Source organism: Schistocerca nitens, chromosome 2 (genome assembly GCF_023898315.1).
Source record: "Schistocerca nitens isolate TAMUIC-IGC-003100 chromosome 2, iqSchNite1.1, whole genome shotgun sequence".
NCBI classification, from domain to species: Eukaryota; Metazoa; Arthropoda; class Insecta; order Orthoptera; family Acrididae; genus Schistocerca; species Schistocerca nitens.
Window position 1 is genome coordinate 312,425,397 of NC_064615.1, and position 27,777 is coordinate 312,453,173.

The following is a 27,777-nucleotide window of genomic DNA, read 5'->3' on the forward strand; positions in this document are numbered from 1 at the left end:
GCACGGCACAGCGGACACACCAGGAACCGCGGTGTTGGCCGTCGAATGGCGCTAGCTGCGCAGCATTTGTGCACCGCCGCCGTCAGTGTCAGCCAGTTTGCCGTGGCATACGGAGCTCCATCGCAGTCTTTAACACTGGTAGCATGCCGCGACAGCGTGGACGTGAACCGTATGTGCAGTTGACGGACTTTGAGCGAGGGCGTATAGTGGGCATGCGGGAGGCCGGGTGGACGTACCGCCGAATTGCTCAACACGTGGGGCGTGAGGTCTCCACAGTACATCGATGTTGTCGCCAGTGGTCGGCGGAAGGTGCACGTGCCCGTCGACCTGGGACCGGACCGCAGCGACGCACGGATGCACGCCAAGACCGTAGGATCCTACGCAGTGCCGTAGGGGACCGCACCGCCACTTCCCAGCAAATTAGGGACACTGTTGCTCCTGGGATATCGGCGAGGACCATTCGCAACCGTCTCCATGAAGCTGGGCTACGGTCCCGCACACCGTTAGGCCGTCTTCCGCTCACGCCCCAACATCGTGCAGCCCACCTCCAGTGGTGTCGCGACAGGCGTGAATGGAGGGACGAATGGAGACGTGTCGTCTTCAGCGATGAGAGTCGCTTCTGCCTTGGTGCCAATGATGGTCGTATGCGTGTTTGGCGCCGTGCAGGTGAGCGCCACAATCAGGACTGCATACGACCGAGGCACACAGGGCCAACACCCGGCATCATGGTGTGGGGAGCGATCTCCTACACTGGCCGTACACCACTGGTGATCGTCGAGGGGACACTGAATAGTGCACGGTACATCCAAACCGTCATCGAACCCATCGTTCTACCATTCCTAGACCGGCAAGGGAACTTGCTGTTCCAACAGGACAATGCACGTCCGCATGTATCCCGTGCCACCGAACGTGCTCTAGAAGGTGTAAGTCAACTACCCTGGCCAGCAAGATCTCCGGATCTGTCCCCCATTGAGCATGTTTGGGACTGGATGAAGCGTCGTCTCACGCGGTCTGCACGTCCAGCACGAACGCTGGTCCAACTGAGGCGCCAGGTGGAAATGGCATGGCAAGCCGTTCCACAGGACTACATCCAGCATCTCTACGATCGTCTCCATGGGAGAATAGCAGCCTGCATTGCTGCGAAAGGTGGATATACACTGTACTAGTGCCGACATTGTGCATGCTCTGTTGCCTGTGTCTATGTGCCTGTGGTTCTGTCAGTGTGATCATGTGATGTAACTGACCCCAGGAATGTGTCAATAAAGTTTCCCCTTCCTGGGACAATGAATTCACGGTGTTCTTATTTCAATTTCCAGGAGTGTATTATTCGAAACAATCCCATACATGAATAAAAATCCTTATTCATCCTCGAAGAAAAAGGGTTACGTATAATAGACAAATCTGAAATCCAATTGCATTTATTGCTCCAATTCTTTGTCATATATTAAACGAATGTATTTTTTGTTGTTTTACATTAGTCTATAGAACAACTCTTTTTTTTTTTTTTTTTGGAACGTCTCATCAGAAGGTTTAATTCATATACGGAAATTTATCGTTCTGACACTAAAGAAAATACATTCTACACATGCAATTCATTCGTGAATTCGTCTTTAATCATGAATTCGACGTATGACTATCAGCTATCGGAGACTGGAGGCAGCCACATGCGTTCTCCATGAGACAGCCTGCTCACAACTGGCAGCGCGGAGCTGTAGGTTTTGGCTAATAATTCGATATGATTCCATTCAGACTTCACTTTTCAAATCACACTGCAGGTAAAAATCTTCTTTTACGTCATAATCGTGACCCGATTTCTTTGACATTTCTTTGACTATTAGTTGTATTATGTTTGTTGTAAGCCTTCCTTGGTCGTGGACAGCAATAAATGTTAACTTCTTGTTTTTAAATATTGGGTAAGAGTTTTCTGTTGTTACAGAAAAGCGAAAAAATGTCTTCCATTCGTCTTTGACACTTTCACGATACACAACTTCAAAGCGTGCTGAAATATTACGAACTTTTTTATATTCTCGAACGCAATGTCTCTCCCCGAATTTTTAAATCTCAGAACGCTACGTAATTGCGTTGACGAATGTCGAATAATGAAATTAGTCCATATTCTAACAGCTAGCTTACTCAGAGTTAATCCTAAGACACTTTGGATAACTTTGGACTTCCAGCAGCTTTCCATGAATGTTTTAGGAGACTTTAGATTAAAAGTCTGGTAATGTTAATCGTTGAGAACCACTGAGTTCGTGCTTGGTTCACTCATTTTGTAGTACTACAACCACGAATTGCGTAATTATATGAAGGAGACACTCATGTCCAACAGTGTTAGCAATCTAAGAACGGTATTGAAGACCGAGTGTTTTTGTCTCCACAAACACGTACTCCTTTTCTCGCTGTCTCTCCATATTACACCAGCCAACATTACTCCAACACATGCCTTCGATCGATGAAATGGAAATCGACTTCACAGGCAATAATATATACTGTGACTCGCACCCATCGTGTGGTATTTGTTGTTGTTGAGTACAAAACGTTGTTATCAATTCATGTTGATTATTGGGTTTGCTTTAATACGGTTATCACACTTGCAAAAGAAGACAGCTCATTTAGTTTTGTGTTGTCAAAATTACCTTTATCAACTTTGTGCACCAATAAAAAAACAGTAAACTGGGTAGAAAGTTCAAAGTCACTAAACCTGCATTTTGAGGAAAACGTAAACTTGAAGAACTGTATTGTAGATGTGCTAAACCTACTTTTGCTTAATATAAATTACCAACTCACGGGTTAAAGAAATGAATATACACACGAGGACATGGTCACGCAAAGTTTTGTTGTAACCATTCGAACAACTATAATGTTACCTGAACACAAAGTCACAGGCAGTGAGAATTCTCGCCAGGAGACATCTCTATCTCTGCAGATGTCCCGTGCACAAAGTTTGTCTCAAATATTCACAAGAAGAAACAGCGTTTGGTCAGATTACAGTACGCAGTATACGGTCGCTAAGCAATTGTGGACCCCGCTGTCGAATAAACAAGTGCAGCAGGTCATCTACAAACGAACATCACTTTTCTGAAACTTATCCACAGTAAAGAATATATTTGAACGTTGAAGCGGACACACGAATTGGACTCTGGAACTTTATATTGTCGATTAGCCTATTATGATTACTTTTTATTGTCTTATATGCTATTTCCACATTACATTTTATTTTATGACAAAAACAACTACAGATTTAGGTATGTATTACAATCTCTTCGTAAAATCTCTGCAACCTCTTTGTAAAGTCTCTGTAACGAATTGGTAGTTTCATCAAGTATTCTAACTGTTCGACCATGTCAGTAGATTTCGTGTAAGGTTTGAAAATTAATCTCAGTATCCTTAAAATTCCATTGTCGTAGGAAACTTGGAAATAAATGCTCGCCGTCCAAAATCGGCCGTTAATAAACTGTAATGTCCACTACACGCTACATTCTTTCATTCTTTCCACATGCTATTGGGTATCCACTGCCATACTCGTTTTGACCATCTTGCACCATCCATTATTTCAAGAATCCCCTACCACAGTAGCCCTATTTGTTTCAGTTTTGTCTGTAACAGTCTTTTCAACTTGGATATCCCCTTCGGATTTCCTCATTTGTTACGTGATCCAATGCAAGAAGCCTGCGTTTATATATTTCATTAATTTCCTAGGTTTATGACTCATACGTTGCGATACTTTTCACAGCTGTATGGTAATTATTTTAGTTTTTTATTCCTTAAGGCAGAATTTCACTATTGGGTTGCCTTCACGCTTTGTCCAACTTTATTTTTGAATTATTCTGTGCTCTTTCCACTAACAGATAATGTTACCCCAAGATATTTAAAAACTTTACTTCCTTTTGTCCTTTCAACTTCAGTTTCCTGATCCACAGCATTATTTACTCCCACTGCAAGAAATACAGTTTTACCAATATACATTTAAAGTTCTCATTGCTCATATTGTTCACTGAGTTTGCGGAACATCTAGTCCACGTCTGTAGCATCTGTTGCAATGATCATATAGTAACGACAAAAAGTAATGTATACATCGTTTCTCTTCCAACTGGAATTCCCACGCCACAACATTTACGTTTCCATTGTTACAAAGCTTCCTCCAAACAGATTTTGAACAGAGTAGGAGCTTCTTTTCTGATTCTACATTCATCGAATACCTGTTTACCCATCTGTATAAAACTCTTTCACAGCTAACATCTGAGTGTTACCCACACTATTCTTTAGCATCCTCTTCTGCAACTTGGTTAGAGGGACCATTTCATAAGCTTTATGTAGTTACACGAATATCAAATGCGTATTCTGATTTCTAGTCATTTCTAGCCATCGCTTGCATTAAACCAAAAATAAGAACTTCACGGTTGAGGAGCAGTTACGTTCTACAGTCAGCGCTCCCCATTCACGCTATTGCTCGGGAGAATAAAATGAGAAAAAAGAAAAAAAGGTAGTTGTACAGATTAGTGCTAATGAACCATGAAAGCAAGAGATAATGGCGCTTGGCGCACGATTTAGTATACGTACGTGTAAGTAACCCAATGTTTTAGAAAATTCTAGGTGTAACTGATGAGTTTGGTGTACGTGATACTGGCTTAAAATCTAAATCGACTTATTGTGCTTACATAAATGCGTGTTTGATAATACATCTAAGATGGAAAAAGCATGAATCTTTAAGGACCAAGGTGTTGAGCCTGACGACAACACGATTAGCTATTTACTATTCATGAAATGTATTCGCAGTTGCGAATACGGAGGTCCATCAGCTGTGTAATGCAATGACGGCAATGAAAATTTGTGCCTGACCGGGACTCGAAGCCGGATTTCCCGATTATCGCGAGCCATTCAGTGATCTGAGCATGATTCACGGCCAGTCCCAAACTTCCATTTGTCGTCGACCACCTGTCCACATTTTACTTGAAAGTCGATATCTCTGCGTCGTCGTATAAATACGATAATGCAATGCCTGTGTTACACTTCGGTCATGCATGCATCGTAATTTATAATAATACAAACACTGCAATATAGCGACGTAAAAAGTTCGTGTATGAAAACGTGTTTCATGTGTAACGAGTCCACTAAGTTATGTTACGCACCACTAACCGAGTCTTAATTGCCTCCACATTCAGTTCTAAACCTGGGCAGCGTCAACGGACAAAAAAAGAGACTGGAAGCCTTTCACTTAACGCCCGTTTGTGGACCGCAGAAGATCAGCAAAGCGCCGAGCTTTCAACGCTAATCGTTAGCGGAAAAGAAAGCTCATACGTACAAAAAACGTAGCAGGATCAGTTACTCCCGCAATATTTCTTTAGGACTTTCTCTGCTCTGAAGTTATTTCGCTGTCATCTAGTTTAATATAGTGGCAGTAAGGCTGGTTCACCTACTTGATGCTATTTCGCTGTCATCTATTTTGATATAGTGGCAGCGAGGCTAGCCACAACCTTGCCGTTTCTGTTATTCAAAATCATTCGAAAAGTTGGTTCGGTTCAAGAATTACGGCAACTCCTTGAATAACTGTGATTTTACACAGCCACTGTACAAAATAAGTTGTAATTGTCGTTGATTTCCTTGTATGCCCTGCTGACAATTTGTTGTGATCTATTTGTGAGTGGTGACATGTGTTTGTGTAGGTGAGTAGAACGTTAAAGGCTGCCATAATGTAATTTTGAGTAAAGGTTAATTTTCCGATTGCGTGAAACAAACAGCAATAAAGGTGTACCGTTACGTATGTGAGATCAACGGGGATGAGGCACTAAATGAATCAAGTATCTTAATATATTACTGTCTCTAAGCATTTTTATTTTAACGTTAGCTGTCGTTTTTGGATTGCGCAATCAGCTGCTAGAACAGTGGTTCCCAACTTGGCGGTAATTACCCTATGAGGGGTAAAATGAAATTTTCTGAGGAATAAAAACCAAACAATACGATTCTGTTTCAGTCACGAAACTGTTTTCAGAAGATTATTAATATTATCACAATTTAAGACTCTAATATTGATTATATAAGTAATCAATAGTTATTTTTTCTCAATTAGTAGCATTAATAATGCGATGGAGGTTGTAAGTTCCTGTTTTAGTGCACCCACTGCACACATGTGTTGCACTTTGTCCCGTACGTCGCTAATGATAAAAGTGAGACATATACGTAACAAATACTAAATATCTCAAGAAAATGTCTTCATTACTCGATTCGAAACAGATAAATGAATTAACTGACAGCACGACACAGCAGTAATTACATGAGGGCTACTATAGTGCTGTACACAGGATGATGATGATGATGATGATGATGATTATTATTATTATTATTACTACTATTGCTGTTTCTGGCTGTGGTAACACACATAGCATTAACAGCCTGGAGTCTTCCAATTTCTGCCAGTTCAGAGGTAAGGAGTGAAGAAATCAAGCGATTTACATGCAGTAAGTATAGCGCACACATTTTAACTTGGTTGGTTTTAAATGGGGTTGCAGTGTGCAGGTCAAGCAAGTGCCTCAATGGAGAGGAGTAATGGAGCGGAAGTATATTTTGTAACAAGTGTGAATAGTTAGCTTTCTTATCGGAGAAGAATTTTGAGTAGCACTTGTGATGCACCACGAGTTCCTCCGTCATTCATTCTAATCCACACCAACCCACACACACACACGCGCGCGCAAAGTAAATATTTTCATAATTTTAAAAATAAAAGTGTTCCAAGAAAAGTCATGTATTCCACAGTTTAGTTGGGTGCTAAAATCGGTGGGACAGACAGAGGAGGGAGGGGGGGGGGGTACTAGCTACACTCAGGGGTAATGGTCTAAGAAAGTCTGGGAATCACTGTTTTAGAAGCACATTATTATTAAACACGGCCGAGAACAGCGGACCGCACGAACACTTGATTCGCGCCGCATGCGGCCCGCGGGCTGCAGTTTGACGACCACCGGTTTGGATGCAGTGAGAAGAAGACTGAAAATCATCGGTTCGTGCTACATAACTGTACAGATAGTTTTCCACTTTCTTCTGACGGTAAAAATGTCTCACATGACTTTCTGCAATTACACGGGGTGGCGCATTCACTCTGCGTTTCGCGCAGGGTGCGGCGACGCTGCCAGCTGGTTACAGCCGTGATTCATAACAGACTTTCTTCTGCTGACCGCCGGCCGTCGGGGAAGCAAAACGACAGTTCTGCACCTCTAGGGAGGCACGGCCGCGCTGAGAAAACGAAAACAAATCGGGCGGTCGCCGCCAGCTCGGCTAACGTAGCCCGAGAAAGCGATCAGTGTTATTACCGAGATGACAGCAAGTAATTCGTGGTTTCGCTGTGTCAGCATTTCGCTCGCAAAACACAGGCACGGCAGCTCCAGGGTCGGAAGAATGAAGTCATCGCAGTACCTCCGTTGGTACGCTCCTGTGATAATTTCGCAGCAGAGACGGTAAATCTTCAGTGTTTTTATTAGCTATTTCAAGAAATAAGCTCAACCTCTTTCATGTCACCAAAGTAGCAAGTAATTTCGTCGAACTATTTCCTTCTTCTTGAGATGGAACGTGTTTTAATTTCAAGGAAAATAAATTAACACACAAATTGGCTGCAACAGGGCGTTGTTTGAAATCGATGGGGAAAGCTGAAAATTTGCGTCCGTATGGCTCAGTGGTCAGTGCTTCTGCCTGGTAAGCAGGAGACCCGGGCTCGAACCCCAGTCCGGCATAAATTTTCAACTTTCCCCATTGACTTCAAGTCCGCTTGCAGCCAATGTCTGTAATTCCGGATTAGCCGAGCGGCTTAAGGCGCTGCAGTCATGGACTGTGCGTCTGGTCCCGGCGGAGGTTCGAGTCCTCCCTCGGGCATGGGTGTGTGTGTTTGTCCTTAGGATAGTTTAGGTAAAGTAGTGTGTAAGCTTAGGGACTGATGACCTTAGCAGTTAAGTCCCATAAGATGTGACACACATTTTTTTCTGTAATTCCTTTGTGTCTTCGTCCATAAGAGTTAAAAATGGTGTATGTTCTTTCGGACATGTCCGAAAACAACAGACATCACATATACGCTGAAGAGTCAAATAAACTGGTGCACCGATCTAATATCGTGATGGGCCCCCGCGAGCACGCAGAAATGTTGCAACGTGACGTGACTGGACTCGACTAATGTCTGAAGTAGTGCTGGATGGAACTGACACCATGAAACCTGCAGGGCTATCCATAAATCCGTAAGAGTACGAGGGGGCGGATATCCGAACAGCACGTTGCAAGGCATCCGAGATATGCTCGATAATGTTCATGTCTGGGGAGTTTGGTGGCGAGCGGAAGTGTTTAAACTCGCAAGAGTGTTCCTAGAGCCACTCTGTAGCTATTCTGGACGTGTGGGGTGTCGCATTTTCCTGCTGGAACTGACCAAGTCAGTCGGATTGCACAATGGACTTGAATGGATGTAGACGATCAGACAGGAGGCTTACGTACGTGTCACCAGTCAGAATCGTATCTAGACGTATCAGGGGTCCCATATCACTAAATGAACGCGCCCCACGCCATTACAGAGTCTCCACCAGCTTGACCAGTCCCCTGCTGACATGTAGAGCCGCGCGGTTAGAGGTGCCATGTCACGGACTGCGCGGCCGATCCCGCAGGAGGTTCGAGTCCTCCCTCAGGCGTAGGTGTGTGTGTGTGTGTGTGTGTGTGTGTGTGTGTGTGTGTGTGTGTTGTTCTTACCATAAGTTAGTTTAAGTAATGGGACCGATGACCTCAGCAGTTTGGTCCCTTAGGAATTCACACTCACACATTTTTGACATGTAGAGGCCACGGAATTATGAGGTTGTCTCCATACCCGCACACGTCCATCCGCTCGATACAATTTGAAACGAGACTCGTCCGACCAGAGAACATGTTGCCCATAATCAGTAGTCCAATGTCGGTGCTGATGGGCCCCGGCGAGGCGTAAAGCTTTGTGTCGTCCAGTCATCAAGGGTACACGAGAGGGCCTTCGGCTCCGAAGACCCACATCGGTGATGTTTCGTTGAATGGTTCGCAAGCTGACATTTGTTGATGGCCCAGCATTGGATGGTGGTGGTGGTTAGTGTTTAACGTCCCGTCGACAACGAGGTCATTAGAGACGGAGCGCAAGCTCGGGTTAGGGAAGGATTGGGAAGGATATCGGCCGTGCCCTTTCAAAGGAACCATCCCAGCATTTGCCTGAAACGATTTAGGGAAATCACGGAAAACCTGAATCAGGATGGCCGGAGACGGGATTGAACCGTCGTCCTCCCGAATGCGAGTCCAGTGTGCTAACCACTGCGCCACCTCGCTCGGTCCCAGCATTGGAATCTGCAGAAATTTGCGGAAGGGTTGCACTTCTGCCACGCTGAACGATTCTCTTCAGCCGTCGTTGGTCCCGTCCATGCAGAATCATTTTCCGACCCCAGCGATATTTTACCACATTCCTGATGTTCACGGTACACTGGTGAAATGGTCGTACGGGAAAATATTCGCTTCATTGCTACCTCGGAGATGCTGTGTCCCATCGCTCGTTCGCCGACTATAAAACAACTTTCAAACTCACTTAAATCTTGCTAACCTGTCATTATAGCTGCAGCAACCGATCTCACAACTGCACCAAACACTTGTGTTCTAAAGGCGTTGCTGACCGCAGCGCCGTATTCTGCCTGTTTACAAATCTCTGTATTTGAATACCCATGGCAAAACCAGTTTCTTTGGCGCTTCAATGTATAAATAAGTAATGATGTGAAAGTGTCACTTTGCCCATGAAAAGTGCTTACAGTGCAAAAACCTTTCGCTTGATGTAGTTTCCTTGAATTGCTACTATGTTTGGATCGTAGTCGAAAGAGTTACCAATAAGGTAAGGAACCCTAATTTCAACGCTTAGCTATCGGGGCAGGATTCGCGAATATGGACAGCGCTGTTTTAAAAAGTGCTTGCGATCGCTTCAGGACAAGATTGGAGGCGATCATTGCGGCTGAAGGGAGTTACATCGAGTAATGTTACCCTTCAAAGATACCACTACGTATATGTAAAAGGATTTTAATTTTAACTTGTATTTTGTTTTAATAAATTTGCTTTTAAAGAACGTTTCATTTGCCCTGATTTAAACGTCGCACCCTGTACAGGAAATAAAAGTGGTCCCATCACACATCCCTGAGGCACTCCTGACGATACCCTTGTCTCTGATAAACACTCGTAGTCGAGGACAAAGTCCTGGGTTCTATTACTTTAGAAGTCCTCGAGCCACTCATATATGTTTCCATATGGTCGTACCAGTTGTGTACAACTCGATACGAAAGAGTAACGAGAGGCAGGATACAGAGCGGTGACGCAACTTTCATCGTAGGAAAGCTGGACGGAAGCAGAAGTGGTTAACGAACAAGTTAACGCAGTAAGCAGAAGATTTACGTAACTTGTATCTCTCCAAGTTACGAAGACTCATTAGAAATAATGAGCAAGAAATAGAGTCCAGCTAATACAACAGAAACAAGAATGAGACTGTCTGAACGAAAGCACGAATTATGGTGTCAAAACAGTGACTACGTGGCGTCTGTGTAGCGTCAAGTAATGAAGAGGCTTCGAGTGTGAGTGGACTGTGCAACTGCCCCCGGCCATCATATACTGCGGCAGCAAAGGGCGCTCGTGGTACAGAGCTTCTGGAACTGATGAGCCTCAGTGGGCGTGCACCACTAGGTCCTCCGGATTCCACACGACCGCTATTGGCTTCTGATGGAAACTTGCATTGCCGTTACCAGCTGTGGGACGCCATTGGGATGGTGTCGATACTTGATACCACAGAACCTCCGTTAAGTCTGCCAAATAGCTTCGAAGTCTCCCAAATAGCTCCTAGAAAACTCGGAGGAACACACTTACCGACCGAGGCTGCGTTGAATTATAATTAGTAAGGTTTGCTGTACAGACATGAGGAGTTATCACGAGAGATTACTGTCTCTTTTTAATCGGTGAGTGGCAGCGCTAGTTGGCGGGCCGGAGCACCGCACGCTTGGACCATTAACGCGGCCCAGTCTGCGGTTAGAGTCGGACATTAAATGAGTTTCAGTGGCTGGCCGCCCGTGGCGGAGCGCGTTCCGATTTCGAGTGAGAGGGTCCCCCGCCTCCCAGAGCTCAGTACGAGTGATTTTGCTCTCTCTGGCGCGCCGCCGCGCCGGCAGCAGGTTCGCGTCTTCTGTTGCTGACGACAGCTGCGTGATTTACGCCTGCAAGAAGCGGACAGGCAGCTCGTTGCGACTCTGTTGACAATGCGACTTGTACTTGGCAAGTCGCAGCGCAGCATTGCTGCCGTATAGTCTTAAAAGTATCTCACTTGACAAATAAAACTAATTCGTCTCGTACGACAGAAATTATGAGTTGACGTCTTGGACACGAAGAAATTAACTGAGACCTGGCTCACTTCAGCACGCTCAATAATCAGTACACTTTGGCTAAAAATTATAACTTCCAAGTTCACTACATTGGCGTCATGACTAAGGTTTAAATAAAAGTTCTGAGACTAAAATTCATTGAGGGACAAAAAATAATTACTTTAGAGAAATCACTCAATAAAAGCAAGTCTTCTGGTCCAGACTGTATACCAGTTAGGTTCCTTTCAGAGTATGCTGATGCATTAGCTCCATACTTAACAATCATATACAAGCGTTCGCTCGACGAAAGATCCGTACCCAAAGACTGGAAAGTTGCACAGGTCACACTAATATTCAACAAACGTAGTAGGAGTAATCCACTAAATTACAGGCCCAAATCGCTAACGTCGATATGCAGCAGGATTTTAGAACATATATTGTGTTCGAACGTAATGAATTACCTCGAAGAAAACGGTCTATTGACACACAGTCAACATGGGTTTAGGAAACATCGTTCTTGTGAAACACAACTAGCTCTTTATTCACATGAAGTGGTGAGTGCTGACGACAAGGGATTTCAGATCGATTCCGTATTTCTGGATTTCCGGAAGGCTTTTGACACTGTAGCACACAAGCGGCTCGTAGTGAAATTGCGCGCTTATGGAATATAGTCTCAGTTATGTGCCTGGATCTGTGATTTCCGGTCAGAGAGGTCACAGTTCGTTGTAATTGACAGAAAGTCATCGAGTAAAACAGAAGTGATTTCTGGCGCTCCCCAAGGTAGTGTTATAGGCCCTTTGATGTTCCTTATCTATATAAACGATTTGGGAGACAATTTGAGCAGCCTTCTTCGGTTGTTTGCAAATGACGCTGTCGTTTATCGACTGATAAAGTCATCAGAAGACCAAAACAAACTGTAAAACGATTTAGAAGAAATATCTGAATGGTGCCAAAAGTGGCAGTGGACCCTAATTAACGAAAAGTGTGGGGTCATCCACGTGAGTGCTAAAAGGAACGCGTTAAACTTCGGTTACACGATAAGTGAGTCTAATCTAAAATCCGTAAATTCAACTAAACACCTAGGTATTACAATTACGAACAATTTAAATTGGAAGGAACACATAGAAAATGTTGTGGGGAAGGATAAACAAAGACTGCGTTTCATTGCCAGCACACTTAGAAAATATAACAGACCTACTAAGGACACTGCCTACACTACGCTTGTCCGTCCTCTTTTACAATACTGTTGCGCGGTGTGGGATCTTTACCAGATAGGACTGACTGAGTGCATCGAAAAAGTTCAAAGAAAGGCAGCACGTTTTCTATTATCGCGAAATATAGGAGAGAGTATCACAGTAATGATACAGGATTTGGGATGGACATGATCAAAAGAATGGCGTTTTTCGTTGCGACGGAATCTTGTTACGAAATTCCAATCACCAACTTTCTCCTCCGACCGCGAAAATATTTTGTTGATACCGACTTACATAGGGAGGAATGATCACAAAGATAAAATAAGGGCAATCAGAGCACGTACGGAACGATATAGGTGTTCATTCTTCCCGCGCGCTGTACGAGATTGGAATAATAGAGAATTGTGGAGGTGGAACTTAAATGTGATTTGCAGAGTATCCATGTAGATGCAGAAATGAAATTTCGTGAATGCATTTGTCTAGGTGACGTATTTGAGTGATTAACATTGCAAGACCACATGTTAATGTAAGCGCGTGATAAGCCAGTGCAAATGTGAAATATTAGTAGATTAATGACCGGTGTAGCCGGCAGAAAGTTGAATGCAAGCATGCAAACGTGCATGCTCTGTGTTGTTCAGGTGCCGGATGTCAGTTTGTGGGATGGAGTTCCTTGCCTGTTGCACTTGGTCGGCCAATACGGGGGCGGTTAATGCTTTTTGTGGATGACGCTGGAACTATCTATCTATGATGTCCAATATGTACATGATTGGAGACAGATATGGTGATCGAGCAGGCCACGGCAACATCTCGTCAACAGCGGTATGTGGGCGAGCATTTTCCTGTTGGAAAGCACCCCCTGGAATGTTGTTCTTGAATGGCAGCACAACAGGTCGAATCACCAGACTGACGGACAGATTTCCAATTAGTGCACATTGGATGACCACGAGAATACACCTGCTGTCATAAGAATTCGCACTCAAGGTGTGGGTCCAGTACGTCTAGCGTGCGGAGAAGGTGGGTGGAAGTCCTCAAATGGCCTCATGCGGCCATCAGTGGTAGGGGAACTCGGGGTGAAACGGGACACTTAATGTTTAACAACTTGTATAAAATAAGGGAACACAAGGAAACACTTATTAAAGTTATAAAAAAAACACCTTGTAGTGTAACCAAATGTACCTTATTTTAATATCACTTTAAATAATACATTTTGTATTATTTACAATTTTCCAAAGAAATTCTTGCATATTTCCCGTTCCGCCCCACCCACGGGGCAGAATGGGATAAGGCTATTTTTTATTAAATTATTGCATAAACGTTGAATTTGAATTACGAATATCGTATTAAACTATGACGAAGTGTTGTATAAAAGGAAATTCAGACTGAGGAATGTGTAATTTAAACAATTAAAAATTCATTCTTCAAAATAAGAGAATATGTTAATGTCATTCTGAAAAATGTACAATGCTTAATAGCCACCAAACCACTAACTACTAGTCCTTTCGACAACAGTCAAAATGGTTCAAATGGCTCTGAGCACTATGGGACTTAACTTCTGTGGTCATCAGTCCCCTAGAACTTAGAGCTACTTAAACCTAACTAACCTAAGGACATCACAAACACCCATGCCCGAGGTAGGATTCGAACCTGCGACCGCAGCGGTCGCGCGGTTCCAGACTGTAGCGCCTAGAACCACTCGGCCACTCCGGCCGGCCGACGACAGTCACAAAACAGTATTTCCTCTTCATCTGCACTGTCTATGCCAGCACATGAACTGTGTGCCCACTCTGGCATGCGACCCAGCCCTCATTAGAAACGAAGTCCCCACAGTAGAGACACTCAGCACCCTCTCTCTCTGATTCTCTCTTCTCCATCATCTTCTCCCTTTTATTTTTTAAAGGTCTTTGATGTCCTCCGTTTTCGTTTTTTTTGGGTGTACAGTTTGATATTTTTGTCTTAAGTTGCATTGCACCTGACATCTCTGTCCTGACATTGTTCATATTTGTGCACCCTCCTCCTTTCTGTAGGCCTACATTACGTGCGACAGAATTCTGCAGTTCCTTCTTGTAAGGAGAATCTGTTAATACGACTGTTTTTGCTTTTCGCCTTGTTGTCCGCCGAGTATTTTGACAGATTAGTGGGATTGGAATGACAGCCTCGAGCGATATCTGGAATGCTGAGTTGTTCGGCGAACATAGCTGGTTGAGAGTGTTACACTGTGAAACTGCTACTTTGTTGAATCCCATTTCTCGAGCACCAGAAGTATTTTCTGGCTTGCGAATGGACAGTGTAGTATGACTCGTAATAAATCCTTTAACCCAGTCTTGTCCAGCTAGACAAGTTTGTTTGTCAAATCTGTGCGGTAAGCCATTTCTTTCGGCTAGATGATAGGCTAGTGATCTGAGATCTTTCATTGTTAGACCAAAAAGTCTGCTTTCCATTGACTTGAGATATGTTCTTGTTCTGCAGTGAAATTTCCCATCCGATTTGTCAATTATGTAGTCACGATTATTCGTAGCGTTAGGCACATATCTTTCAAATGTTGATTTCGGTACGTTGAACTGCTTAGATACTTTTAAAAATCGCATTTGGGAAGATGAAACGGCTGAAACTGCCATTTAAATCGCTTTTACGTCCCATTGCTGTCTATCATTTTTCATGTACGTTAGCACCATCTGGAACAGCAAGGGGGTAAGAAAAAAAGAATACAGTTTGCTTTCTACTTGCATCAAAATATGACGGGGCAGAACGGGACACTATCCCATTCTGCCCCGTCGCGTTCCGCCCCAAGAGCACTTTTGACGTTAACAACTTTTATGGAGTGTAATAACTGACGTATTTAAACGCATTAAATAACTAAAGTATAACAAATTCCATGCACTTTAAGGGAATGTGTGTAACAATTAACAGCTTACCTGGCGTTGAAATTCACCAAACGTTAGAACAACGCAAGCGATAACGTGACGGACAACAATTCACTTAGATCTAGCACTTCAAACTAAATAAAAATGGCTACCCTAACCTCCATTCCATTCGGAGAAATAGTTACATGCCCATACATCAGGTTGCAGCACTGTGTAGCCGGCCGCGGTGGTCTAGCGGTTCTGGCGCTGCAGTCCGGAACCGCGGGATTGCTACGGTCGCAGGTTCGAATCCTGCGTCGGGCATGGGTGTGTGTGATGTCCTTAGGTTAGTTAGGTTTAAGTAGTTCTAAGTTCTAGGGGACTTATGACCTAAGATGTTGAGTCCCATAGTGCTCAGAGCCAGCCAGCACTGTGTAGTCTAGGAAAGAGCAATTTCCCATTGTGCCCCACTATCCCGTTCTGCTCCGAGTTCCCCTACTGAATCAGAATCACCTTTCATCAGGAAACACCTCTCCCTCCAAAGAGCTCCCGTTTGACACGAATGAAATCACAAATGGCGGTGGTTTGGGATCACTGGAATGCACGCTACAGGGCGTCTCACTCGGAGTTGTCCTTGAAGTAACCGATCAGTAACAGTTCGTTGTGTCACCGTGGTGGCAGGTGCTGCTCAAATTGCTGTTACAGATGCAGTACGATGGGACAGAGCCATACGCCGAACACGATGGTCTTCCCTCTCGGTAGTGTCACGTGGCCATCCGGTCCCCGGTCTTCTTGCGACAGTACATTCTCGTGTCCGCCGCAGCCAGCAGTCATGTACAGTGGCTACAATCCTGCCAAGTCTTTCTGCAAAAGGAACATCCACCTTTTCGTAGCCCTACACGCGACCTTGTTCGAACTCAGTGAGGTGTTGATAATGGCGTCTCTATCGCGCTAAAGGCACTCGTGACTAATATTAACTCACCACCTCCAATTTCTATGGTAACTAACGATCACGACCGTTACAGGTGTATTTAAAGCAGGAACGGAAGATTAACTGCCACTATTAGCACCGCTCTATCTTAGGCGTACACAGATGAGTGTATTTAAGAGGTCGCGTGGGATTAGCCGAGCGGTCTCAGGCGCTGCAGTCATGGACTAAGCGGCTGGTCCCGGCGGAGGTTCGAGTCCTCCCTCGGGCATGGGTGTGTGTGTTTGTCCTTAGGATAATTTAGGCTAAGTAGTGTGTAAGCTTAGGGACTGATGACCTTAGCAGTTAAGTCCCATAAGATTTCACACACATTTCAACATTTGATTTGTACTTAGAGGTTTTGTTTATTGCAATTTTATGATTTCGAATCATAATAAATAAGAGATTACAATGGAAAATTAACCAAGTATTTGGTCTTTTGTACGCTTTGCAGCAGATGCTGAAGAAACTTGATCTTGGACGGAAAACGTTTCGAGAGACAAATTGCTGTTTGATACAAACGGTTATGATTTTACGAGGGTAACCCCCAAAAGTAATATCTCCAATTTTTTTATAAGTACATAGACCTGTTTATTTCTACAGTGGTTTACATCATTTTACAGCTGGAACATTTAGCTATTTTTCAACATAATCAGCATTTCTGTCCATGCATTTTTGTAGACGCTGTGGTAGTTTTGTATGCCCATGTTATACCAGCTCGCCGCCATGCTGTTCAGAAAGTTATGAACCTCTTCTTTCACCTCGTGGTCGGAGCTGAATCGCTTTCCGGCCAAATGTTCTTTTAACCTAGGGAACAGGTAATAGTCACTGGGGGCCAAGTCAGGACTATAGGGTGGGTGGGTGATTATGTTCCACTGAAACTGTTGCAGGAGAGCAACGGTTTGCCGAGCGATGTGTGGGCGAGCGCTATCATGGAGAATGTGTACGCCCTTGCTCAACATTCCTCTCCTCGGTTCTGAATTACCCGTTTGAGTTTTTTCAGAGTCTCACAGTACCTGTCAGCGTTAATTGTGGTCCCAGCGATTCAGCTCCGATGACGAGGTGAAAGAAGAGGTTCATAACTTTCTGAACAGCATGGCGGTGAGCTGGTATGACACGGACATACAAAAACTGCCACAGCGTCTACAAAAATGCATCGACAGAGATGGTGATTATGTGGAAAAATAGCTAAATGTTCAAGCTCTAAACTGATGTAAACCATTGTAGAAATAAACAGCTCTATGTACTTATAAAAAAATAGGAGACCTTACTTTTGGGATTACCCTCGTAGACGATTACAAGTAATCAAGAGGTTACTTAGGTCGTACCCGCATTCAGAGGCAAAGAATGGTGATTTAGAAATGGTCTGCTAGTTACAACAGGTCGTTGAGTGCTGGCGAAGGTACTAACAGCGAAAAGGCTGCACACATAACGTGCCGCTCCTGGTATTGAGCGCAGGACAGGCACAAGAAACAAACGGCGAACGCAGTGACCTGAGCGGGCCAGTAGTATTTATGGGACGTGCATACCGCTTATCCGAGAAGTATCTCTCAGCGAGCGACGTAAAAGTAGATCTGCTGCGGTGCCGTTAATTTGTTAGCCGGAGCGGCCGACGCCGCGGGGATAGTCGTAATGAAGTGCTGGCGCGCCAAGAAATATCGGCTACCGGAGAGCCGTTCCTCCCCAACGACAGCCGAGCTGTGGCCAGGGGCGGCAGGCGGCGGGCGATCAGCACAGCAGCAGGGCCGGTCCTTACCGATCATTCGGCGAGCGCCATCCGGAGCACGTGCGACTCTGCACGTGAATCTCTGTATACAGGCATATCAGCGCTCTGAGTTCCGTTTCATATTTTCTGACAAACGTTGAACCATCACTAGCTAGTGGTTTTGTTGGTTCTCGCGTTGGGCGCCAATTCTGTAGTGGTAATTTTTGTCAGCCCCAGTTTGGGAAGATAAATAATGTTCATTATACCGGGTGATCAAAAAGTCAGTATAAATTTGAAAACTGAATAAATTACGGAATAATGTAGATAGAGCGGTACAAATTGACACACATGCTTGGAATGACATGGTGTTTTATTAGAACCAAAAAAATACAAAAGTTCAAAAAATATCCGACAGATGGCGCTTCATCTGATCAGAATAGCAATGATTAGCATAACAAAGTAAGACAAAGCAAAGATGATGTTCTTTATAGAAAATGCTCAATATGTCCACCATCATTCCTTAACAATAGCTGTAGTCGAGGAATAATGTTGTGAACAGCACTGTAAAGCATGTCTGGAGTTATGGTGAGGCATTGGCGTCGGATGTTGTCTTTCAGCATCCCTAGAGATGTCGGTCGATCACGATACACTTGCGACTTCAGGTAAGCCAAAAGCCAATAATCGCAGGGACCTGGGAGGCCAAGCATGACGAAAGTGGCGGCTGAGCACACGATCATCACCAAACGACGCGCGCAATAGATCTTTCACGCGTCTAGCAATATGGTTCAAATGGCTCTGAGCAGTATGGGACTTAACATCTGAGGTCATCAGTCCCTAGACTTAGAGCTACTTAAACCTAACCAAACTAAGGACATCACACAAATCCATGCCCGAGGCAGGATTCGAACCTGCGACCGTAGCGGTCTTGCGGTTCCAAACTGCAGCGCCTAGAACCGCTTGGCCACAGCGGCCGGCTAGCAATATGGGGTGGTTCTAATGAAACCCCATGTCATTCCAAGCATGTGTGTCAATTTTTACCTCTCTATCTACATTATTTCGTAGTTTATTAAGTTTCAAATTTATACTGACTTTTGATCACCCGGTATATTAAAAATAATTACAGCTGAGAGCGGTACTTGAAATTGTAACAAAGTAAGGGCGGCAACGTTAAGAGTGCAACGGGAATTCCGCTGTTAAAGACAGAGGAGAGACAGCGGATTGGTGGAAATACGTTGAAACTTCTGTGACAGAGAGGATTTGTGTGATGGTAAAAGAAAAACTGGAGTCGATGAGGGAAGAGACAGGAGATGTAGTATTAGGATCAGAAATTAAAAGAGTTTTGGACGACTTAAGGTCAGAAGATACGGATAACACTTCATCCAAATTTCTAAAATCATTGGGGGAAGTGGCAACTAAAGGGCTATTCAAGTTGGTGTGTGAAATCTGTCAGACTGCGGACATACCATCGGACTTTCGGAAAAATAAAAATTCAAATACCTCTAAGCACTATGAGACTTAACATCTGAGGTCATCAGTCCCCTAGACGTAGAACTACTTAAACCTAACTAACCTAAGGACACATCCATGTCCGGGGCAGAATTCGAACCTGCGAGCGTAGCAGCAGCGTGGTTCCGGACTGAAGCGCCTAGAGCCGCTCGTCCACTGCGGTCGGCTTCGGAAAAATATCATGCACACAATTACGAAGATAGCAAGGTCTGGTAAGTGCTAGAACTGCCGCACAGTCAGCTTAACTGCTCATTCATCCAATTTGCTGACAAGAATTATATACAAAGAATAATGGAAAAGGAAGCTGAGGATTAGTTAGGTGACGACCAGTTTGATTTAAGGGCAACTAACGACAAGAGAGAGGCAGTTCTTACGTTGCCCTTGTGAATGGAAGCAATGATGAAGAAAAATCAAGACACGTTCACAGGATCTGTAGATTTGGAAAAACCGGTCGACAGTATAAAATGATGGAAGATGTTAAAATTCTGAGAATAATGGGAGTAAGCTACAGGGAAATATGGGTAATATACAATATGTACAAGAATAAAGGGTGAATAGTAAGAGTGGAAGACCACGAACAAAGTGATCAGATTAAAATGGGTGTATGACAGGGATACACTATTTGACACCTGTGGGCAGGATATCCACAATTAGATACGCTAACGACATTCTTATCCTTATCCTTTGTGAACGTGAAGAAAAATCACAGGAACTATTCAATGGAATATACAGTCTAAGCAGTAAAGAGTTTGGTTACAGTGTAGACCGGTAAAAGACGAAAGTGATGAGAAGTTACGGAAATGGGAAAAGCGAGAAATTTAACATGAAAACTGGTGATCACGCAGTAGACAAAGCTAAGGAGTTCTGCTACCTTGGAAGCAAAGTAACCATGACAGTCGAAGCAAAGAGGAAATAAAAAAAGAATAAAGGAAACCAGACTATCGCACGCAAACAAGGCATTGCTGGCCAAGAGAAGTCTAGTGGTGTCACATATAGTGCTTAATTTGAGGAAGATAATTCTGAGACTGTACGTTTGGGGCACAGCATTCTATGGTAGTGAATTACGGACAGTGGGAAAACCGGAACAGGAGAGAATCGAAGTATTTAAGAAGTGAAGCTACAGAATGTTGAAAAATAGGTGGGCTGATGAGGTTAGGGATGAGCAAGTTGGAGAGGGAGGAGGTTAGTGTTAAACGTCCCGTCCACAACAAAGTTAATAGAGACGGAGCACAAGGTCGGATTAGGGAAGGGTAGAGAAGGAAAGCGAGGTGCCCTTGCGGAAGAACCATCCCTGCATTTGTCTCAAGCGATTTAGGGAAATCACGGAAAATCTAAATCAGAATGGCGGGACGCACGTCTGAACAGTCGTCCTACCAGATGCGAGTCTAGTATCCTACCTAATGCGCTAGGAAAGGAACATATGGAAAACATTGATAAGAAGAGCGGACTGGCTGAAGGGACATGTGTTAAGACATTATGGAATAACTTCCATTGTACTACAGGGACCTGTAGAGAGTAAATCTGTGGTATCACGTATCGATATCACGCCATGGGTGCCATAGCAATGCAAATGCCAGTTTCTGATCGACGCCGATAGCAGATACGCAGGATAGTGAGGACCCAATGGTGGGTGCCACCAGTGCCACACCTCCAGCACCTCCACACCACGAACGCCCTCTGCCACTGCAATATAAGATCGGCGGCAGCAGTCACTCACTCCCACTAACGCTTGGAGCCACTATACTACAACATATTCTGTTGGACTTCTTCCTTGTGACTCTATTTCTTTTTGCATCATTGGTAATAATTTTCATACGTTTGGAGAAATACAAGTTAAGTAAATGTTCCATTTGCTGTGTTAGTTGCTCACTAATCATTTATGCTCCTGTCCAGCTTTCCAACGACGACAGTTGACGAACCGCTCTGTAGCTCATATCACCTTCGCATTGTGTATGAAGTTATACACAACAATAACTGTAGAAGAAGACAGAAACTGGACTACATACAAGAAATGCACTACTGGCCATTAAAATCGCAACACCACGAAGATGACGTGCTACAGACGCGAAATTTAACCGACAGGAAGAAGATGCTGTGATATGCAAAAAAATGGCTCTGAGCACTATGGGACTCAACTGCTGAGGTTATTAGTCCCCTAGAACTTAGAACTAGTTAAACCTAACTAACCTAAGGACATCACAAACATCCATGCCCGAGGCAGGATTCGAACCTGCGACCGTAACGGTCTTGCGGTTCCAGACTGCAGCGCCTTTAACCGCACGGCCACTTCGGCCGGCCTGTGATATGCAAATGATTAGCTTTTCAGAGCATTCACACAAGGCTGGCGACGGTGGCGACACCTACAACGTGCTGACATGAGGAAAGTTTCCAACCGATTTCTCATACACAAACAGCCGTTGACCGGCGTTGCCTGGTGAAACGTTGCTGTGATGCCTCGTGTAAGAAGGAGAAATGCGTACCATCACGTTTCCGACTTTGATAAAGGTCGGATTATAGCCTATCGTGATTGCGGTTTATCGTATCGCGACATTGCTAACGGCCTCGTATATACGAGCAGTCGAGATGACACCCATCTTATCCGCATGGCTGTAAGGGATCGTGCAGCCACGTCTCGATCCCTGAGTCAACAGATGGGGATGTTTGCAAGACAATAACCATCTGTGCGAACAGTTCGACGATGTTTGCAGCAGCATGGACTATCAGCTCGGAGACCATGGCTGCGGTTACCCTTGACGCCGCATCACAGACAGCAGCGCCTGCGATGGTGTACTCAACGACGAACCTGGGTACACGAATGGCAAAACGTCATTTTTTCGGATGAATCCAGGTTCTGTTTACAGCATCATGATGGTCGCATACGTGTTTGGCGACATCGCGGTAAACGCACATTGGAAGCGTGTATTCGTCATCGCCATACTGGCGTATCACACGGCGTGATGGTATGGGGTGCCATTGGTTACACGTCTCGGTCACCTCTTGTTCGCATTGACGGCAATTTTGAATAGTGGACGTGACATTTCAGATGTGTTGCGACCCGTGGCTCTACCCTTAATTCGATCCCTGCGAAACCCTACATTTCAGCAGGATAATGCGCGACCGCATGTTGCAGGTCCTATACGGGCCTTTCTGGATACAGAAAATCTTCGATTGCTGCCATGGCCAGCCCATTCACCAGATCTCTCAGCAATTGAAAACGTCTGGTCAATGGTGGCCGAGCAACTGGCTCGCCATAATATACCAATCACTACTCTTGATGAACTGTGGTATCGTGTTGAAGGTGCATGGGTAGCTGTACTTGTACACGCCATCCAAGCTCTGTTTGACTCAATGCCCAGACGTATCAAGGCCGTTATTACGGGCAGAGGTGGTTGTTCTGGGTACTGATTTCTCAGGATCTATGTACCCAAATTGCGTGAAAATGTAATCACATATCAGTTCTAGTATAATATATTTGTCCAATGAATACCCGTTTATCATCTGCATTTGTTCTTGGTGTAGCAGTTTTAATGGCCAGTAGTGTATTTTTCCACAACACTGTGATCAGGAAAATAAAGCTATTATATATCGATTGTATTAAAGGAATTTCACGGTCTTTTTCCCAGGTTTTCAATATTACTTTCAGGCATGCGTAACATTGACTGACGGACTTCTACGAGTAGCGTTACAGTCCACGTAATTAGCAGACGCTGCATTGCAATGAGTTGACTTGCAGGACTGGTATGACAGCATCTCCCGTGTGGCAGACGCGGCCGGTATAATGAAAGCGATGGTGGCCGTGTATAACTGCCCATGCAGCTACCGGCTGTGACTCAATGAAGGTCGTCGGTTACACACAAGCCAAGTCCTGTGCGCCCTCCCCGCAAGAGTTGCAGCGCCTCACATCATGTATAGTAGCGAAGTGTGTCTCGTGAAGCCTGGCAGTGGGTCGTCCAACGCTCGTACTACCTCGCCCGTAGCGCTGTGCAAGATCTGCTGTTGTTGCTGTGCCCATTCCTCTGATTGGCCTGCAAGATTTCTTCTTCTCACTAATCGAATATATTTGTTAGCAACTCATGTCGCCATCTCGTGAAATCGCCCGCATCTCGTGGTCGTGCGGTAGCGTTCTCGCTTCCCACGCCCGGGTTCCCGGGTTCGATTCCCGGCGGGGTCAGGGATTTTCTCTGCCTCGTGATGGCTGGGTGTTGTGTGCTGTCCTTAGGTTAGTTAGGTTTAAGTAGTTATAAGTTCTAGGGGACTTATGACCACAGCAGTTGAGTCACATAGTGCTCAGAGCCATCTCGTGAAACCCTCTTTCCCTGCACAAAGAAGGCGAACGTTCACCAAGAAGACTTTCTTCTTAATACTGGGCACTGTTTAGTATCTCCGATATCTACAAAACTCTGTGTTCTGCTGAGTCGTCAATTTTCAGGTTCCTCGAAAAGTCTCCATTGTGATATTACGTTCTGCAGTAGGCCTATAGGACAACAACAAGCCTTCAGTCAGCCCTCTCACAGCAGCACCTGCATTGGACCTTCTGAAGACGTCTGATGCGTGTTTGTTCGTCGGGGATCCTTTCTTTACTTGCTTTGTCTGCTACTGCAAGTGGTTTGATGTCGCATGCTCTTTTGCCGTCAAGCGAGATATGAAACTTTGATGCAAAATTTTCTCTCATTTTCTTCGTGAATAGTCCACCTCCGTAGCTGGGGGGTCAGCGTATTTGGCTGCCATGGGGAGAACCCGGTTTCACTTCTCGATACTGCCAGGAATTTTTATTGATGGGAGGAATGGATAGGGGTTCATCCAGCCTCGTGATGCTAGCTGAGGAGCTGCTTGACCAAGTAGTACCGACTCTGAGGTTTGGAAAGACGGCAATGTTGGGGAGACCGTTCTGATGACCCCATAGCCTTCATACCGCATTTGCATGACGCCGCGGCGCAGAGGTTGACACGGCGGCCGGTCCGCACCATACGATCCTCTGGGAAGGTACTGTTTTTTCTTAAAAAATAATTTTGAGCAGTATGACGTAATAGAGGGCTTATCCTCAGTCACACAAACTCATCCGCATCAATATAGTGTTTGCTGTCATTGATCTTTCTGAATTAAAACTTTGTGTCTCGTAATGAAATTGTCTTTCTGAGCAGTGATCTACCACCTGAGCTCTACTGATACAGTCCCCCGCCCCTGTTCCTAAATTTACACGTCTGATTCATTATCTTGTGCTACTGGACGTCCATATGCACCCATGCTGCTGCATGTTTTCAGATGACTTCTGCTGATCTTCCACCAGGTCGTATTCTCAGTCACTCCTTACATCTTGGAAAGGAGAGAAGCTCTCATTAAGCCATCCTGATTCGCACGAAGTCACAAGGAGTGAATTTATTCAGAGTGTCCCAAAACTAGCATCGAAGTTACGCAAGTGGTAAGAAATCCTAAACTGAGATAAAGAACAAATGTGGTTGGAAATGAATATTTAGCTTTTTATTAAAGTAAAATATTAATTCTGATAGCAATCACTTATGCACTTTTCATTTATTCAGAGTAATAATCCAATCTGGCATAATTTGCAATGGTACTTTCTAATCATAATAACCTGTTGACAGAGCTGAGTAAGGTACTATGTCTTTGGAAACCTTCGATGTTAAAATGGTTCAAATGGCTCTAAGCACGTAACATCTGAGGTCATCAGTCCCCTAGACTTGGATCTACTTAAACTTAACTAACCTAAGGACATCACACACATTCATGCCCGAGGCAGGATTCGAACCTGCGACCATAGCAGCATCGCGGTTCCGGACTGAAGCGCCTAGAACCGCTCGGCCACAACGGCCGGCTCCTTCGATCACATTTTTACTGACAATTGATTTAAATTTTCATCTACTGGATCTACAGCTCATGTATTTCTTTCCGTGTTTGCAGTTAAACTATAGGATATAGGTTCCGCCTTTTTGCAAACACACTGTTTTTTCTTTCTATCCAAACATGTTTCGGTACCCCTGTGCCGTCATCAGTGGGTTTTGTTTACAGAAAACTATAAAAAGTTCACATATTTTAGTTTGTAACTGATCTAACAAAATGAGGGCTAAAAAAAGTTTTCAAACATTTCGTATTACCGGAATTTTACAGTACATGATTTTGCAGGACCATCCGTATGGCGTCCTGCACTTATAGGTTGTCATCTGAAAACCTAACGCTACAAATACGAATTTCATCGGCGAGTTAACACATTCCTTCATTTTCAGAGAACGTGATTTTGGCGTGTCGAAATGTTTTGCGTATATTTCTGTTATTTCTCACGTTTTGTTGTGAGTGATCCTTCTTCTTTTGCGTTCTGAGGGCACTGCACACACATGTTAATGCACTTAGTGTAATTTTGGTTTTACATACGCCTTTTTACCTCGCGAAACGAGTGAGCAGTATGTTGTCATCAGTAACAACAAAACTTGACAGTGCAGGACACCATAGAGATGGTCCTGCAAACAAATGTAACGTAAACTCACGTTTCAGTAAAACAAAACCCTCTGGTGATGGCACAGGGGTGCCGAAACATTGTTTATGACAGCAACTCCACCAGTGCTCTCCACATGTATTCGTCACAGCGTGTATTTCGTAGGCAAGTTTGGCATGCGCTCATTAAATAACCTACTCGTACACGACCCAACATCAGTTCCTTATTCTCTCTGATCTGAACGGCGCGGTTTCTGGTAGGTTTATATTCAAGTATATTTCCTTCAAATGGGATGGCGCTTATCTTTTATATATTCTTTCGGCTTTCCGGACACTGTATTCTGCTGCTCCGTACATTAGATGCAGTTCAAGTAGTTCTTGTTGTGAGTAATACTCCAACTGCTACAATCTGTCATTATCTGTGAACACTGGTAAACTCCACTTGAGGGCACAGCAGAGATCCTTTTTCTTCCCACAGAACAGAAGCTAATTACATTCTGAACGATATTGGTTATAAACGCATTAGGTCGAGAAGTTTACGTTTCAAAATCATCGAATTACGTCTTTATAGCACCTGCGGATGATTCCCGCAGTAAAAGATGAAATGTTGGGTTTTAGATGCTTCACGTCCAATGTTTAACACATAAAGTTATTTGTTAAAGCGTTTGAAGCTTTTTCGTGTATGGTAGTTTTACTCGTTGGTGGTGGTTGTGGAGGGTGGGGTGGTGGGGTGGTGGTGGTGTGGGGGGGGGGGAGTGTATACTGATATGGACTAGTCGCTGTAAAAAGAAAGACGAATTTAAAACCGGATGAGAGATAGGATAATACTTTTCAAATTTTTAGTATCATTTCATTAAGTAATATATTGCATAATAAAATTTTATAGGTGAAAATACAAGGGCTGTTTTTTTCAGCGTCCGATGGGTCGCGAAATTAAAACCACAGTGAAAATCTGTGAAGCTTTGCGCAGATGTGTTGCTCGGTGTCTCTAGTACGCCTGTCTACAGCATTATGTCTCACATTCCAGTTCTGAACGCACGGTGAACACCTGAGGGGTCTCGCCTGATTTCATGCAGCCCAGATAACGTAACTGCCATGCATTTCCTTCTTAGGACAGTATTATTCTCAGCCACATACTGCAAGTGCAACGAAGACGTCCTTGAAGCGTTTTCTATGGTAAGTGTTTGATCATTCACCACACAAGCCCGGACTTTTCATCTCTTCGCTCGCTATGAGGACAGCATTGTTGCATGGCCATCGTGCTACACACCAGTCTTGGTGGAAATCACAGGCGGCTGCCTTCTATGACGAAGATATTGGAGAGTTAGTACCACGCAACGGCAAATGTCTAAGTCGGAGTGGCGACTATGTAGAGAAAGAGCACGAAAGTGTAGCTAAATGTTACAAATAAATATCTTTTTTATTTATTTTCACTGTTGTTTCCATTTCGCGATCGGTAAGAACCACCATATGAAAACTCAGACGCTGCGTTAATTCTAAAACTATTCTAAAATCTTATTTTTGCTGATTAATTAAAACAAAATGTCTCCTGGTGACACCGCCACCACAGGTTACTGAATGGACCTATTGCTTCAACATACGGCCCCGCCTCGTATCGCTTTATATTCACTACCGATCATTGATCCCGTATCTCAAAGAACCTGTGCAGTATTCTGTACCGTAGGTATAAATTCGAGTCTAAAGGTTTCCGGCAAACCTGTATGCAATACTTAATTGACTTACTTTTTAAACCTGGTAAAAC

The 27,777-nt window shown here is 44.3% G+C and overlaps 1 protein-coding gene across 1 annotated transcript in view; it reads right to left on the reverse strand.

Moving 5' to 3' along the window:
- Positions 1 to 27,777, reverse strand: part of LOC126235003 (uncharacterized) — a 554,297-nt gene that overhangs the window by 448,096 nt on the left and 78,424 nt on the right. The window lies entirely within an intron of this gene.